This window comes from Cyanistes caeruleus, chromosome 4 (assembly GCF_971803275.1).
Source record: "Cyanistes caeruleus chromosome 4, bCyaCae1.hap1.1, whole genome shotgun sequence".
Classification (NCBI taxonomy): Eukaryota; Metazoa; Chordata; class Aves; order Passeriformes; family Paridae; genus Cyanistes; species Cyanistes caeruleus.
In genome coordinates this window covers 77,257,084-77,273,665 of record NC_141704.1, presented here as the reverse complement: position 1 = coordinate 77,273,665, position 16,582 = coordinate 77,257,084, and the positions used below count along the sequence as shown (strand labels likewise).

At 42.2% G+C, this 16,582-nt stretch overlaps 1 protein-coding gene and 1 long non-coding RNA gene across 2 annotated transcripts in view; both read left to right on the top strand.

The window, feature by feature from the left end:
- ST8SIA1 (ST8 alpha-N-acetyl-neuraminide alpha-2,8-sialyltransferase 1) overlaps positions 1–16,582 on the top strand; it is a 127,291-nt gene that overhangs the window by 91,727 nt on the left and 18,982 nt on the right. The gene's annotated exons all lie outside the window — the stretch shown is intronic.
- Positions 4,657–12,815, top strand: LOC111923320 (uncharacterized). Its single transcript, XR_002861012.2, has 2 exons — positions 4,657–4,728; positions 12,714–12,815. It is a non-coding gene; the product is annotated as an uncharacterized LOC111923320 (long non-coding RNA).

Genomic DNA, 16,582 nt, shown 5'->3' with positions numbered 1-16,582 from the left:
TGTCAAAAAATAAAAAAGGAAGTCTTGGAAAATGGTCTTGTGGTGACATCTGAGAGTTCATGAACATAGTTGGGAAGTGAGGAGGAAAGGCAATAGGAGATGGAGGGGACTATGGAGAAATGCTGTAGTTAGACACTGGCCAAACACCAGACACCCACGAAAGTCGCTCGCTCACCCTCCCCTGCCACAGCTGGGCAGAGGAGAGAAAAATGTAATGAAGGGCTCATGAGTTAAGACTGGGAGAAAACACTCCAAGGGCAGAACAGGCTCAACTTAGAGGTACTAAGTGAATTTATTACTAACTAAATCAGAGGAGGATAATGAGAAATAAAAAAAGCCCCTAAAAACACCTTTTCTTCCCCCAGCCCCTCCCTTCTCCCCACCAATGATGCAGGGAGACGGGGGGTGGGGGTTTGGTCAGTGCATCACCACTGCTCAGGGAGAGGAGTCCTTCCCCTGTGAGACCATGGGGTCCCTTCCCACAGGAGACAGTTCTCCATGAACTTCTCCAGTGTGGTTCCAATCCCATGAGCAGCAGTGCTCCCAAAACTGCTGCAATGTGAGTCCCTCCCATGGGCAAACAATCCTCCCAAAACTGCTGCAGCGTGGGTCTCTCTTCCCATGGGGTGCATCCTCCAAGGACAGGCTGCTCCAGCCTGGAAGCAGAGCCCCATCTCTGCACTGGGTCTCCACTGGATCACAGCCTCCTCCAGGCATCCACCTGCTCCAGTGTGGGCACCTCCCCCAGGGGCCGTGGGGGGATCTCTGCATCCCCCATGGATCTCCAGGGGCTGTGGGGGGATCTCTGCATCCCCCATGGATCCCCAGGGGCTGTGGGGGGATCTCTGCATCCCCCATGGATCCCCAGGGGCTGTGGGGGGATCTCTGCATCCCCCATGGATCTCCATGGGCTGTGGGTGGATCTCTGCATCCCCCATGGATCCCCAGGGGCTGTGGGTGGATCTCTGCATCCCCCATGGATCTCCATGGGCTGCAGGGGCACAGCTGCTTCATCACCAGAGCCTGTGGAGGAATCTGATCTCTGGTGCCTGGAACACCTCCTGCCCCTCCTTCTGCACTGGCCTTGGTGTGTCCATGTTGTTTCCCTCACATGTTCTCACCCCCTCCTCTTCTCTGGCTAGAAAAAACTGTACCCCACTTTGTTTTGATTTTCTTCTTAAATATGTTGTCACAGAGGCAACATTTACAATTCACAGTTACCAATCATCTCTCACTGGCCCAGCCTTGGCCAGCAGCATGATCAGATTCCATCAGGGATTGGCTCTGCTGGATGTGGTGGAAGCTTCCAGCAGCTTCTCACAGCAGCCGCCTCCATGGCCTCCTTGCTACCAAAAACCAGGCTGTGCAAAACCAACACAACTTGGTATAAAATAATTTATCAGAAAACATTATGAGATTTTATTTTATGCTGCAAGTCAATTGACAAGGGTCCTTTGGAGAGGTTTGTGGGGAAGGAAGATTGTTACTGAGCTGCCTCAGTTTAATTATTACTTTGCTGGTGTTCCCATAAACAAAATAAATGCTCTTGCTGTCACAGTTGCAATTTCTATTTACCACTGAATGAAATGTGAGAACTTAAATCGGAGTATTCATTTATGTATTTAGAAATCCAAGTCTTGCAGAATTAGGCATCTGAGGTAACGGCCAGGTTTGATTTTTCTTCCCCAGAGTTTTCCTCTGCAATGGATGTTCCAAAATTTTAAACCTCCACAAGTCACATCATCTGTTTGAACATGGATGAATTTCAGCACTCTGCAGATTAATCCAAAAGATTTGAAATGGGAAACAGGAGCAGCCCATGTGGATTTACTGCTGTTCACTCATCAAAACCTGAAACTTCTAGCAAACCACCAAAAATTAGTGTGTCCTCATCAGCCCAGCTACAAAGATGTCCTCATCAGCCTAATGATAAAGGATGTCCTGAGCCTGCCTGGCCATGGATGAGGGGAGGCCCTTGTAGTCAGTCACAGTGAAGGTACTGAGAGGTTTTTTGCTGTGGAGAGGTAGTGGCTGGATCAAAGGGGTGGTCATTTATGCCATTAAAACTATTCAGGAAAGCTCTGCAGGACTGATCAGATGGGAGATTCTCTTTCAAGTTTTGGGTTGCTTGGTTTCCCTCCAGTGTGAGGGAGGCAGGTCAGGCAGATACTCTCTGCACTTGGAGCTGCAGCTGCTCTCACTGATGTGGCAAAGGGACTTCAGGGACCTCCAAAGGATGTTTTTACTCCTTGCTAAACTCTGCTCTTAGTAGGAACCACATGCTTCCATGGAGAACAGCATGGATGTTGGATGATGAAGTGAGTTTCAATGGCAGTGAGTCCCACTCATTGCCTATTAGAAACAGTCTGGGCTTTTTTCCCTTGTTTCTGCCTTTTAAATCATTTAACAACAATGCAATGAGCCTGCAAGCTCTGCTGCTCCTTTTGTTTGCTATTTCAGTTGCCTTGTCCTTGTCTTTGGTGATGACCTGTCAGTCACTCATTATTTCCTCCTAGTTAATCTTTTCTTTTTCCACATGCAGTGTTTAGACACAGTGCCCTTCTTCAAGAGGCTTCATTCCCTGTGTGCATTTCCTTTGGCTTATCTTCCTATATGGGCCCCTCCTGTGGGGACCTGAGCACATCCCATAACAAGCCATACATTTCCTTCCTCCTCATCTTTTTTCTTCTGGCCATCCATGCAGCAATTTCCAAGAGATTAATGGGAGCAGAGAATGTGTAAAATCACAGGCTGGGCCAGGTCCCCATCTGTAATCATTAAACCACATTATCACAGCACATACACAAACACAGCAGACCCACACCTGGGCTAAAACTCTCCTGCTACACACCTGACCTGTTGGAGAAGCTCTGGTATGAAAAGTTATTCCTAAAGTCATCTAAAAATGTGTTTTATCATGTCTCTGTAGTTGCAAGTATTTTAGAGTGTAGCCACTCCTTTGGCTTTTGTTTTTGCTGGGTCATAAAAGACCACAAAAATACCTGAGCTGCCTCATATTCTGTGAGGCTTTAGTTATAGTGTGTGAGGTATGTTTCATTGATATTATTTGGTGTCTCAACAGTGTTTTATCAGTTGCTTTGTTTTCCTTCCTGAACTGTAACCTTTTCCTTGTAGAGCCTGTATTGGGGCCATACCATACCAACCATTTGAAACACCTTTATTGAGCATGGCAATAGTGATAAAACTAGAAATCAAGGAATGTCATAATTCACCATAAACAATTGTATTGAAATATAGGCACCAGCATATATTTTTCTTAATTAACCTCTCAGCTGAGTGGCCCTGGAATCCTGGAAATAAGATGCAGATGGATGATGGAGCTGACAGTGCCATGTTGGGTCGGCAGCTGACTGCTAGGGACAGTGATGATCTCTGGGGTCTAGATTAATGTTTGTTAAGAAGAGAGAGAAAAGATTTTGCTAACAGATGTTAGCAAAGCATGAAAACCCTGTTCCTTTGGGCAGGAATCATAGCCTGGAAAGGTAATGGAGAGATTTTTGAAAGGAGTTTATTTTCTGTATAAATGTGTGTCACTTTAGGTCGCCTTTGTCTTTCTCACTCTCTCATAAACTGAACTCAATCTGTGACTCCCTTGTGGTTTACTCATTGCTAGCTTTAAACATTTATGTCCACATAATTGTCTTTAAATGTTTTATTGGGAATTTTCTCCCTCTGTTTTTAGGCTACACCTCTCAAAGCATCCCTCCATGGGTTTGACCTCAGACTGTTCCTGGGTGATGTATATATAGCCTTTGCATAATTTTTGTCTCTGCCTTTTGTTTGTCTTATTATCTTGCAACCCCAGCTTTGCAATGAAGTGAATAGTTACGATATTATGCAATATTATGCAATGATGAACAGTGTGAATAGTTAACAACTGCTGGCTGATATAAGTCCATGCAGCCACCTCATTTCAAAACTCTCTCAAAGTACTCCAAGGTAAAGATGATTTTGCACAGTGTATTATTTTTTTTAATTCTTTTTTTTTTTTTCCAGAGTGAGGGGAGTTAAACAGCTCAAGAAATGTGTTAACTATGAAAAGGCAAAAGGCCGAGTCATCTGCTAGGCAGGACATAAGATATTGCCTTGGGGAGTTAAAAAATGGTCAGACACTCTTATACCTGGTCTTTGGCCACCTGCACTTGTGCTGTACAAGCAAACTTTCAGGCTGTGCTGATGAGACTTTGTTTTTATCCACAATTGCATCTGCAGTGCTTTCCCTGAACTGTAGAGAAATTGTTTTCATCATTCCAGTTTCTTCCTGCATGATAGACATCTCCATACAGGTCCTTTCATTATTTATTTGCAGGCCTCAGCATTTTAAGGACAAGGAAGTTTTTTGAGTGGTCATCCTTCAGGGATTGAGGCTTGTTTCTTGCACAGGGTTTAGGTGAAGCTGATGGATGTTTTTGACTCCGAAAGGCTTGAAAAAAGTCCCTTTCCTTTACTCCTTCCCCTGAGAGAGCATGTTTCAAAATGCTGCTGCTGGGGTAATTGTGCCCTAATTGAGGAAAGTCCTGGAGTGATTCCACTGGAGTCAGACATGACATCAGCAGTGTTGCCTGGGCAGCAAGTTCCATCTATTGTCCTTGTGCCACACACACTTCCCTAGACCCAAATTGTGTGTGTAACTACATCCAATAATCACTATCTTTTAACGGGACATGCAGCCTCAGCACTTCAGGCACAGCACAGGACTTGGATGTGGTCAGTGTTTGCACTTGCAGAAACAAAGCAGACTTCTTTGCTATCAATGATTTTGTTGTCTAAGCAGCACCTTCAGTGTAAGATCCTAGCATTAGAGAAGGGATTATTCCTTGCTCGCAAGCATATTACTTGTCATAACATGTTCAGGGTGCACTGCTGGTGCCTAATATACCTATCTGTCATCCCTTGAATTTACAAGGATAAATGCAGTCCCTCAGGCTAAGGTGATATATATCATCTGAAAAATGCATCTGGGAGCTATATCAGGGTGATACTGAATTAATCTTTGTTAGATTTAGATAACTTCATCCCGATGAGTTTCTTGCTATGATAATGATGCAGCTGGATTTTAAGTCCTCTTTCATCAAATAATAGCTTCCCTTCCAGAAAATTCTTACCCTATTTGATTTGTGCTGTGTGTTCTCGTATGCTGAAGTCAACAGGAGTTTCTTTGGGGGCTCTGTCGGAGTGGGATCACACCCTTTTGTTTGAAAAAAGTCTCTTTTCTTTGATGGCATCTGTTTCTAGAGTACATTGGCATTTTCCATGTTTCACCATCTCTAAGCTGTTTATTTCTACTTGCATTTTAATGACTGCTTCTGACTGTTTCCCCGTGCTCTCATTAGAGCTTTTTTGGACCTCCAGTTGAGCTGATGAGACATGGAGTTTATGCAGTGTTTTTTCACTTGGTCTCATTGAAGATACAACACACTTGGGAGGATGTATATGCTGCGTTCCACAGCTGCAGGATCAAGTCCAGGGAGGCTACAGTGAGTGGTGACATGGCATGGGACTCCAACGAGACCAGCTTCTGCTTGGTTAATCTCAGGAAACCATTTATTCAATGCAGGAGCAAACTCAGCTTAAATCCAGAGACAGAGAGCCTAGAACAGAGGCAGGGTGGTGGGTTTTAAGGGACAGAACCAGGGTGGAGTGTAAGGTCTGGGTCTAATAGGAACACAGCAAGGGGGAAGCCACAGGGACACAGAACCAGTGGGGCAACTCTTCCCAGGCTCACAGGGCACATCCCTGAGACAGAGGGATGGAATTCCCTCTTCCTGGGCTTTAAAGCCACACCTCTCACTTTAACAATGCATATCTGAAACTAAGTCTTTGCCTCCCTGGGCAGGAGGTGCCTTACATGTATCCAGCTGTGTGTGCCCTGTCACAGAGTCAGCATGGGTGGGCTTCCATCTGGGTTCAGCATTTCAAGGGTTACTAGGACTGTTTGCTCATTAACATTCCCTGTTTAACATACATTGATCATCACCAATTTGCATGTGATTTGCCCTAGCCACAGTATTAATACAGCAAAATCCACTTTTAAAGGTATTTTGAGTTTTGGGGTACATTTTTCAGAAGAATAATTTATTAATTGAAAAATGAAATCACAATTTTTGTATTTTCAAAAGCAGTTTACAAGTTCTTCTCAGGATAGTATTTTTTTCAACTGAAAAACTTAGCTGATTTTTACTTTTTCTACATAGTCTGCAATGGTGATAACTGAAAGTCCATAAGCAAATATAAAATAGGTCCAAGTATAAACACAAAATAAAGTGTCAGCCAGATCCTAGATCAGCAAGTTGTTTGGTTTTTTTTTTATTCCAGAAGATGGTAAGAGCCCTCTCTGGGATGTAGTTTTTGGTGAAAAGTTGAATGACTGAAATTAGTTCTGGCTGCTTTATTTGGGTATCATACTAAATGACACAGACTACTTTCCTATTAAGTTCAGCCACTCTATGAGGAAGTTTGTTTTAATCAGTTTTTCATGGCAGTTTTCTGCCATCAGGTCTGGATATTACTACAGGCAAGAACTTCTACAGAATTAGTTAACTAAATTATAAGTATGCCACCTTAATTTCTACTCCCTCTCTCCTTTCTTTTTTTGGGGGTGGGGGGAGTGGTTTGCCTCTGGCAATGATGTGTTTTCAGTTCCTGATTTGAAAGAGAAAATGGTGAAAGGACTGTGGTTTTCAAGGTATGAGGAGCAATTTGGCAGGTTAAAGCTGGTCCACTGGAATTCTTCATCTTGGTTTCATTGTTTTTCCACAACAGCGTGTTTGTTGGAAGAGGAAACAGAAACCTGCCAAAAGCTGTCATTGTGCTAAAAGAGAACTAAATGGTACTGCTGAAAAATAAAGCAGGGTGGGGCAAATCAAGCTGTCAGGATGTACAGTGCTATTCTAGAGAATAAAGTGGCTCTCATGGCAGAAAAAGTGCCCCAGAATGAATAAAAAGTAGTACCTGATTCTCTGCATCTTGTTTTAGTAGCAATTAAAAAATTATAAACATTTCAAAGAACTTTGAGAAATGAAGATGGAAAAATAGATTGGAGTGATTTTTTTTTTTACTTCTGTAGCCAATTCCTGACATGTGGGTTGCATGGAGAATTTTCCTCAGCAAAATTCTCTCTTCAGCTTTCATTGATTTTCTAGCTTTCATCAAACATGCAAACAGCAGTGCAGATGCTAGAAAGCTTTATGGCACTGAAATAAGAAGATTTGTGGAAGGAAAGTGAGGGAATCATTCCATTATGGTTGTAATAAGCTATTCTTACGTATTGGATTTCTTAAGTTACGGCTTACTGTGAATGCTCAGCTCAGGGATAATGTTAAAGAAATGTAAATAGGGAACTTTTTATTGCAAATTGGTTTTAAAGTTATTTGGGAGCTTTATTTAAAATATTGCAGTATATTTAGAAATGTTGAACTAGTAACATAACTTTTTTAATGTTGGTGGCTGGGTGTAGCAGTCAGGTGTTGCGACTTTCTGAGGGTTGCATCCTGAGAAGAGGATGTCCTGGAAGCCCAGGAACACAGTCACATCTGTGATTCCAGCTCTGAGCCCATAGAAGGGCGTTTGAGTGAAATTTCAGCTCTCTGAGGTGACACAGAAGAAAGAGATGGAGCTTTGGCAATAGATCTCTCAGGAGGTTTTTAATCAGCTCTTTCCTCCAAGAAATCCTGTAACAAATAGCTAGGGATTCAGAGAAAACAGAGGTTTTTATCCCTGAGGGCTGGGTGCAGGGCAAAGGGGAAGAATCAATGGGATACCTAGAATCTACATGGGCTGCAAGCCAGCCTGGAGGTGACTTCTTTTGCCCACCACAACTGTGAGGGCTATTAGTCAGGGTTTCTCCCTCAGGGGGAGGGTGGCAAGCTGAATCCTAAGGGCTTCTCCTCCAGGGGAGAGCAGCCACACCGCTGGTCAGCTCACCACTCTACACAGGTTTGTACATTGTGATTCTAGAATTTTATTCTTTTTCATAATTGGTTTTGAATGATGGCAATGATGTTTTTTAATGAGGTTTTTATGTGGAGGGAATGGGCTCCTAATTTATCACATATATGTCTGAAAATATAACATGCACTCAGGTGGCAGAATGTTTCAGAAGAAAGTTGAAGGCTTTTTTCCCAGTTCAGGACACTAAATCAGAAGGTGGCTGCTCAAATCTTGTGGGAGCTTTCCCAAGGAAATAAAATTCGGGAGGATGACAAGCAGGATATTTTAAGTGGGAACTTGTATGCATATGGAAGTTGAAAGCTTGTGAAGGCCTATAGCACTATAGTCAGCATAAATATAAAAATAAAGTAAAAAACTGTGGACAGCGCACAGATTGTGCTGTAAAAAGTATTGCGTAATACTTCATCCCCTCCTGTGAGCGTGAGGAATACATGACTGTCATCCTTCAAAGGGAGGCACTGAGTTACTGTCCTTCTTTGGGTCATTTCTCCCTGAACTGACAGCTGGTTACAGCCCTGCTCTGCCCCATCCCCAGCCTGGGGTGGCCTCACCCTGGCTTTTTTCCTGCAGGAAGTATCTGGAGCAATTGGGAATCCAGCTCTTCTGCTGCCTTTGAGGTCCCTTGGAATAGAAAGGGGACAGTCAGTTTCTCAGCAGTATCACAGCACTGTGTGCCTAGCTGTTACGCGGGAAGGCAGTACAAAACCATTGTCCTGTAAATGGGAACAACTTGCACAAGTTCTTGCTGTTCTCTCAGGAAGAATTTTTAGAACAAGGCTTAGAGTGAAGATAGGGTGGCTGTACTCAATTGTCTGGACACCTGACTTTGAAAGTAAAACGCTCTCTGCATCTGGGCTGAGCAAGAAGTTTTTCTCTGTGTCGGGGGTGTGAATTGTAAATCTACTATTAGGTTTTGCAATATAGCCACAGCAGTTTAAGATCATCTGTGAGCTTTTTATATAGCAAATATCATCATAGTTTAGAGGCAAGAGGACACTGGTGATATCCCTGATTTCTTCCACCAATTTTATTTTTTTTTCAGCATCTGACAGTCTAGCATTTGATTTTTTATCCCAGATTCTGTGGTAGTTACAGGACATTACAAAGCATTTCAGGGCTGCTGGAAGCTCATAAATAGCCTTCTGAAGTCAGCATCTCTTATAGTACTGACACTGCAGGATTTCCAAGGGGCTATTTGCATCCTCTCTGTTTCTCATTGGGTTCCCTTGTGGCATCTCAGCTCTGCCAGAGTATCTGTCCTTGATCCAGCCCTAGCAGAAACTCTAAACCCAGGTAATCCTTTGTTCCCTGACTGTTGAGGAAATTTGTACATGTTGCTACATACAAACAAGCTGTTCTTGAACAATTGGAGTTAGATAGTGCTGAAAAAGGTTCAGCTGCTGGGCTTACCCAGGGGACCTGGGGAGGCTGGTTTATGCATCTGAACTAGGTCATCATATTCCCTGTGTGTACCTGGTGCTTCAGCACTTAGGAATGCAGAGGCAGCATTGGGAAAAACAAGCCAGGAATGAGATGGTGTGTATTGGTTGCAGTGCTTTTGCAGACTGGCTTTGGGAAAGGAAATTCTTTAGGCACACTACCATGCTCTCATCCAAATTGTTTTGCTTTTCACTGCATGCTCCTAGGCCCATTAAGCTGGAAATGGAACTGGGAATGGCTTCTGGAATACAACATGCAGAACTGTTTTTGCCAGAGCATTGGTGCTCTGTTTATTTTTCTCACTTCATGCTTCAGCAAAGTTGCTGCCATCCCTCATTTTTCCTGGTACATTAAACCTGGTTCAGGATGCAAATGATTATGCTGAATGAATCATCTCCATAGCCTTGTGCATCCAGATGATTTCATTGTCTTTACTTGTATGTTCACAGTGTGCTTCTTGAATAATGCAGTGTGCTGGTGGTCCCTGAAACTTTAAGTATCTGGCATATGATTTCATCAAGACTGAACTATATTCTAATTTGATGAAAGCTGGTGTAAATCCACTGATACCAGGGGAATTGTGTCAATTTAAAGACTCCAGACAGGATCTTTATGACTGTATTTTTACTCCATGTCAAAGTATATTCAAAATAAAGATTTGTCATATTTGACAGCACTCCTTAGGTTGGTCATTTCTAACATAAAAATGCAGGTGTGGGGAGAAGTAGAAAAAACAGTTTGATTTTTAGAACAAGGAAGACCAGTCTAAAGAGGACTTGGTATTCCAAGCAAAGTGTTGGATTTACTGGAGCATGTTAAGGTTACTGCCTAGCTTGGTAAAGCAGAGCAGCACTGTGCGCTGTGGCTTGCCGGAGTAGCAGATTAATGAAGAGAAATTCTGGCCCTGAGAGAAATTCACATAAAGATATGTCACTTGTTAAAAACTATATTTGCTTTCCAAATCATTATCTGGGTAAACCCTGTGCATAAAAACCTCAGCAAGAGCTTCCCAGTGTTGCACATCACCAGACAAATTATTCTGGTCCCAGTCTTGAAAACATGGAGCTGGATTTCACCACTTGTGCAGTTTGAGTTGCTACTTTAGGAATATGTGTGCTGAGCTGCTGGGGATATAAAGATCTGTCAGGCATCGTCCCTGAATGATCATTCCAGTATCTGGAAGTCTTCTGGGAGTGTGACTTATTCCTCAAGGGGGAGTTTATGGCTGTGACTCTTCCACTGATTCATGGCAAATCTCAGGTTCTTTGGAGCAGCTGACAGCTGCTGATATTTATAGCCTATAATTTGGACTCCTCTGAAAAATACTTTGGCCTTCTCTAACGGGTGCCTTTAAGGTATCCATGTCTGAGTTGTGCTGTAGACCCCTGACAGTACCTCCCTCCTTCCTCAAAAATACCCTTTGCCTGGCTTTTAGGTCCACACCTACTTTTTTTTAGTAATATGGTACTGCTGCTTCAGGGAGCCAAGGTACTAATGGTAGCTTTTGTTGCTATTTAATTCGTCAATAATACTTGAAAATAGTGGCTTAATATGTATCTTTGGTGTTTATTGTAATCATATACAGCATGTGGAACTTATTTAGTATTAATGTGATTGTCAGAAGTCCTTTGATAGAATTCCTGCTGTAATTCAGGACTAAATTAAAGAGCATTAAAGAAAATGAGCTTGTTTTTGTGCTGCCTAAATCTGAATAAGTGCCAATGCTGTCTTCTGGAGTCAAGCTCCATGAAGTTCTGACAATTCATTGGGATTGACCACTCCCTGAAGTAAAGAGCAAAAGGGAGAAAGGTGTTATTTTATGGGATTTCAGATTGTGAGGAGCTGGGGCCACACCTGAGTTATGGCACAATATTAAAAAAAAGAGCCATAGTATCTTTAAATGTGTGATAGGGGAAACCACTGAACACAATTATCAAGTGCTATAAACGAGGCTTGAGACTTTTTGAGGTAAATTAAGCCTGAGCTGCAGCCAAAGGAGGACGCAGGCTAATCCTGTGTGCCCCACGCTACAAACCAGGATAGCAACAAAGTACCCCAACAAATTCCCCAACAGAAAAAGGCCCTCTACCCCACAACACCCTCATTTATACCCTCCCTTAGTCCTGGATTGGTCCGTTTTGGATCCTCTTCGGGATGGGTCGCTTTCTTGGACTCTGATTGGTCCATAGCCGAGTTCATCCTGGTCCAATCATTTTCCCAGGGTGTTGAATGATTGGCGGATGTTTCTTCCAATCATTACTCATGGTGCTGATGACATCTTCATTACTTCATGTTCTTGAATGTTCTATTCCATGCCCCCATAAGCCCCCTTCTGTTTGTTACCAATCCCCCATTCTGTCCCCCTGACCCCAATCCAATATCAACCCCGAACACTCCAAAATCCTTAACAATCCTAATAACCATCATCTTAACAACTTCACAACATAATTAAACATAGTTAACTTTTATCCCTTATAACTTGGTAATTCATAACATCAATTAACTCTCCAATAATAACAACTTTAATTAACCACCCAAGTTCAACGAAAAGATCACTTATAACATCAAGTTGATCCGAAATAATATAAATATCTTTGCCACTGAATCTTCACTGGCATTTGGAAACTAAGAGAAATAGGGAATTGAATATTCTGCTGCACTTTCTTAAGGCAATGTGTAGAGGGCTCTAAAGTACTCAATGGCTTTCAAAAGTATAGTTTTGCCCTAGTAAGTAGCACTTCTTTCCTGCAACCTTATATATAAAGTTTGCTTTTTACTTCTTTTGCACTCTGTCTCCTTTAAATGAAGTTAGTGAAGGGTAAAAAGGTGTAGAAACTAGAACTTCCACATATATCAAAATAATAAGATGTTAGAAAAAGCTCCAGCATATTTCAGCTATCTGTACTTTGATTCTATTCTATTATTTTGGTCAAGTTGTAGCTATAGCAATTTAGATTGAGTACAGGCTGTACTAAGAGTTGATGGGAAACCTTGACAGTTTGATTGTGTTGAAGTTTAAGTGGCATTCTCAGCCTTAAACACTAAGAAGCATCTTAGAAAATCCATCTGGATGATCTACCCAAAATAATGGACTCTCCTAAGCATTTCATACTGGACAAAGTGCCAAGAGCATCTGTCAAGCCTTAAGAAAGAAATGGTAACAGGAAGTTGACATCACTAAAGAACAGAGAAAAAGGAGGTTAATTGGAACAGAAACATCCAGTCAAAAGCTGGAGCTGTTTCCAAAGGAAATTGATTCTATAATAAACTCTGGCTGATGAAATATTTTATCTATGTGGCAGGTAGAAAAAGTTTCCAAGGACAGCTGATCAGAGGGATGAAAGCCTGGTGCTACAACCTCTTTCCAGAAACCACATAAGCCAAAGAGAAGCAGAAAACACCTCCACCTGCTGTGTGAGTGTTTTGGTTTGGAAGACAGGTGTCTGCTAGGGAGGGAAGGAGCCTCCCTTGGAATGAAAATGTAAACCCCCTCCCTCTGAATTATTATAATTTTGCCATCAAGGGGCTCTCAGGCAGAGATCTGGGGATAGGAATAACAGTTCTTTACTAGTGTGTATAACAAGGCACACAAACAACAATAACTACAGCTTTAACAACAAAACAGAACCAGGGACCCCGTGACAGCTTTCTCGGCTGAGACAGGATGGGATGGAGGAGAGGCTTTGTTTCACAAACCCCTCGGGCAGCCAGTCCTGGTGCTCCTGCAGGGCTCTGAGGAACACTCAGCTGGAACAGCAGGGATGAGCAGAGATCCTGGGCTGGTGGCTGAGGTGGATCAGCAGCTCCACAGCAGTGCCTGGCACTGGCACATGCCCCAGCAGGACACGGGGTGCAGGAGGAGGGTGGGCCACAGATGAAGAAGAAGCAGCAGAAGAGCTCTGTTTGGGTTATGGTGAATTCTTTTTTCCAAGCAACCACAGCTCCGAGTTTGTCCTGCTCTGAAGCAGAAGAAGACCAACTCCCTGCAGCTACACTCACCCTCTCTTTTACCTCCCGGGCCCAGCCAAACTCTTTGTGTTCTCAAGCACCCAATAAGTACCAGCAGCCAGGTTTCCCTGCAACTAATGGGGAAAAAAATTCTATAGGTGAGGAGGAGCAAAAAAAAGGATACCTAACTCCCTACAGTGTGTATGGTTAGTTGATGGCCAGCTATAAAAAACAGGTATAAAAGGGAGGCTATATGAATTACTTGCATCTTTGTTCACTGTGGAAGACACGAGATCATCAGGCTGAGACTGAGATAATCTTAAGTGAATTTATGGTATAGATACAAGATGGATGTGAATTTATAGGCAGAACTGGGCTCACCTATGCAAGAAGAGTAGTGTATGTACTTCCTCACTGAAAACTGCCTTGGTGCTTGAAGACTGGAGGGTGTTAGAAATGGGATCAGTGTTTAAAACCAGTCCAAATTAAAAATAGCTCAAATGTATCTGTAAGCCTGATATCTCTTCTAGCTGATTTGGTGGAGACTATAGTAGCAGATAATATTAGTGAACACCTGGATAAATGTATGTGCTCTTGTAAAACTTAGGAGGGTCTTTGAACAGGTGCATGTGGATATCCAGGAGATAGAGTATATTTGAAATTTTAAAAGGGATTGAGGCAATCATGAAGAGGGAAAGTATTGCTAAGGATAACAGATTAGGCAAATATTTGGAAGTAAGATTCACTGGGGTTACTGCATTGACGAACTACACCAGTATCAGGAAATCTGAGCTGAAAATACTTGGATGTGCAGTTGAAAATATACTGGTTTTGGTTTTAGTCTTCCTTCAGGGTCTCTTTCAAAAAAGACACAGTGTGAAGCAATCAACACACCTTGGACCCTGCTGGAAGCCTTGAGGAGCGTTTAGTGCTTCCAAGCATGACTGAACAGCACCAAGATTTCTGTAAATTGATATTAGATGGAAGAAGAGATTTTTGTTCTGAAGGTCTACAGCTGCAGTCCTTGGGCTGGTTTGAATTCTCCTAGCTTATTTCTAGGAATTTTACTAGTGGCCTGAGCTTTTGTGTGCCAAGGATTGGAAGGGACTTCCTTGTCTGTTAAACAGCTGTTTGTTTCTCTCTTTTTTCTGTAATTTCAGCCTCATGTTTGGATCCAGAGCAATTTGTCACCTCCTTTGTTTATACTCAGGTGGCCACTAGTTCATTGTTCAGTTGCAATGCTTGTCCCCTTAGGAGTGCAGGTGAGGTTGCCCAGTGGGAGCAGCTCACAGAAATAATAGAGATTTTTTTTAATGTATTTTAGAGTTGTGTGAATTTATTTTACCCCATTTTAAATATTTTAGATTCCCCACATGTTCTTATGGGCTTTGAACTTCTGGTTTCCTTACCAAGCTTCTAGTTGACAGTGTTTAAGAGGGATTTGTGCTGCAGCTTTGGCATGATCTCAGATAACACCAGTGATTCATGTACTAAAGTTTAAAAAGGGTGCTTATATACTCAAAAGAGAGGCCATCCTAGTTTGAGGTCTTGCCATAATCACTGTTTCAGCATTTACTGTTTTAAATTACTTCCTTCAGTCTATAATGTAGCAGAGAACACCTTTAAAAAGAATACATGTTCAAACATGGCTGTTTTCCTCTCTATTTCCATTTTTTTTTTTGGCAAGAACTCCAAAGGTCTGAAGAGAAGATGTAGTTGAATGTCACCTTCACTGATACTTGCAAATTAATAATGTGTGAAGGATGTAATGTCATTAAAGGGAGAACTCAACAACTCAGCAAAAGTGTTCTCAGCTATTAATAGGTCTTTCATAACTACAGTCATTTGCTAGATTTTATGTTTGGTTTACAAAGCACAGGAGGCCAGCACAATCAGGAAAGTGTGATGTTATTAGCCTTGTGTTTCAGCAGTGCTCCTGTGGGCACTGATCCACAGAGACCTGTGTCTGGAACATATTTGAGAGAAAGATCCAGGAGATGATTCTGTTCCTGTTTTGTTGCTGTCCCAAAGACACAACAGACAATCTTAGGGACACTGTCTTAATCCAAAGTAAATCTCCTAAAGTCTCTGTCTGGGTTTTATTGTGATTTTTCCATTAAAACCTGAGGAAATGTGTGATCTGGTTGTTTCTTAGCTCTCTCTGGCATGCAGTCCAGTGAAATTCATTGCCAAAGATATAAGACTTAGTTCTGTGTTGTTTGGCATTTTTCCTAGCTGATTTCATTGCTTCTCCTACTTTCCCATCTTCCTGACTTCCAGCTGTAAGAGTTTGGAAGTATTCAGAAGACCTAGAAATACCAGGCAGCAATTTTAACAATACAAGTAATTTACATGCATGCTGTTCTGCCTGTCCTTTTTTATTATTTCCACTTGTGTGTGACTACAGCAGCCACAATTTTCAAGGAGTCAGACTAAGATGAGCAGCTCATCTTCTGAAAGCTAAGATCCAAGCTGTCAGATAATAGAAAGGATTAATGTTAGGACCAACTTCTGCTGGTTTTAGAAAGAGTAGCTATTAAAAGCACATTTTAATTCGAGTTGGCAGAATAGGGATCACACACAGTCCCAAAATACCAGTGAACACTGATTTTAATGTTTCATTGTTTTGCTGTACAGAATAGCTGTGTGTTCCATTGAAAAGTGGAATATAGTGCCAGTCCCTTGGCACTATATATATTATTTCCAGGACCATAGAGCAGTAATGAGTGGAGGTTTTAAAAAAGCTGTAGTTAATGTTTAATTCAGTCAGAGAAGGAGCCTGCATCTTCATGGGGATTAAAACACACCTCTGCCATGTCTTTTTGGATTTTCTGAATGCATCAAATTATTCTTAAGGTCATGAACTAAGGACAGTCCATTGTTAAGAAAGAGATTAGCCCAGAAAGTCACTGCAAAGAGTGTTTTTCCCTGCTTTTGGGTATTTAAAAATGATGGTGGAAATACCCAGAATCCCTGCATTGGAAAGCACCATTCAAAAAAAAAAAAATTATAAAAAGGAGAATGAGGCAAATTTTTCTTTAATTACTGGTATCAGAGAGGACAGAGAAGAACAGGCTCCTTGAGGTTGGAAGCCCCTGTCCATAAGAAGAAGCAATGTCGGGTCTCAGCAGGCTGGAGGATGCATGGAAGGGATGAGCTGGAGTGAGTTTGGGAGTCAGTCACCCCCTGAGAGGAGCAAGCATCTGGTCCATAAAGAGCCAGC